The following is a 1301-nucleotide window of genomic DNA, read 5'->3' on the forward strand; positions in this document are numbered from 1 at the left end:
CGTAATATTATGAGAATAAAGTCTTAACATTACGAGAATAAAGTCGTAATATTATGAGAATAAAGTCGTAATATTACGAGAATAAAGTCGTAATATTACGAGAATAAAGTCGTGAAATTACGAGAATAAAGTCGTAATTTATGAGAATAAAGTCATAATATTTTGAGAATAAAGTTGTAAAATTACGAGAATAAAGTCGTAAAATTACGAGAATAAAGTCATAGCCTAATATTACGAGAATAAAGTCGTAATATTACGAGAATAAAGTCCTAAAATTATGAGAATAAAGTCGTAATATTACGAGAATAAAGTCGTAATATTATGAGAATAAAGTCGTAATATTATGAGAATAAAGTCGTAAAATTACAAGATTAAAGTCATATTGTTGCAAGAATAAAGTCGTAATATTATAACTTCATTCTGGTAATTTTACGACTTTATTCTCGTAATTTCCAATTTTTTTTGTCTTAGTTTGGCCCTAATACTCCGTCGTAAAGATAAGATAAGATAAGAAATCCTTTAATAGTCCCACAGAGGGGAAATTTGCAAGATATGTAGATATGTATTCTGTTGTTGTCCTTTTATTTTCTAAAAGATGCTAATAAAAACAGAAATAAAAAGCCCAGCCCCCTCGGCTCCTCCAGCTCCAGATCAGTCTGACTGTAACTCGGGGGAATGTCTCCCTCTGCTGGACACGAGCGGGAGCTGCAGCTCCGTCTCTTCTGCAGCTAACTGCTAATGCTAACGGCAGCTGCTATGGAACCAGCACGGAGCTGAATAACGAGCCTGTTCCGTGACGGTTGCTGGTTTAAATCCGGTTAAATACATCCGTAACGGAACCAGTTCGCGGTTAAAAGCCTTCCCCCACTTGTTCAGCTGTTTCCGGGTTATAAAGCTTCCGCGGCCCCCGCTCCTCGCAGCGTTGGTGGTATAGTGGTGAGCATAGCTGCCTTCCAAGCAGTTGACCCGGGTTCGATTCCCGGCCAACGCAGAAACTTTTCCTGCATTTCACATTTATTTGATTCTTCACCTTTGTATAACTGTATGAATGTGTGAAACGAACATTTATTTATACATTTTGGAGGTTAAAATTATGGAGGATCTTTTGTGCCAAAATTAAAAAAATAAGCCCATCATTAATTAATTAAAATGGGAATTAAATATATCATTAATGAATTAATTAAATGTGTCATTAATTAATTAAAATTAGAATTAAATATGTCATTAATTAAATAAAATTCATTTTAAGTAAAAAAATATATTTATTATTTGAGCATTTAATTAATTAATGACACATTTAA

General features: G+C 33.6%; 1 non-coding gene across 1 annotated transcript; it reads left to right on the forward strand.

The window, feature by feature from the left end:
• Positions 1-919: 919 nt before the first annotated feature.
• On the forward strand, positions 920-991 carry trnag-ucc (transfer RNA glycine (anticodon UCC)). Its single transcript has one exon. It is a non-coding gene; the product is annotated as a tRNA-Gly (tRNA).
• The last annotated feature ends 310 nt before the right edge of the window (positions 992-1301 follow it).

This window comes from Cololabis saira, unplaced genomic scaffold, assembly GCF_033807715.1.
Source record: "Cololabis saira isolate AMF1-May2022 unplaced genomic scaffold, fColSai1.1 scf427, whole genome shotgun sequence".
In the NCBI taxonomy this organism is placed as follows: domain Eukaryota; kingdom Metazoa; phylum Chordata; class Actinopteri; order Beloniformes; family Belonidae; genus Cololabis; species Cololabis saira.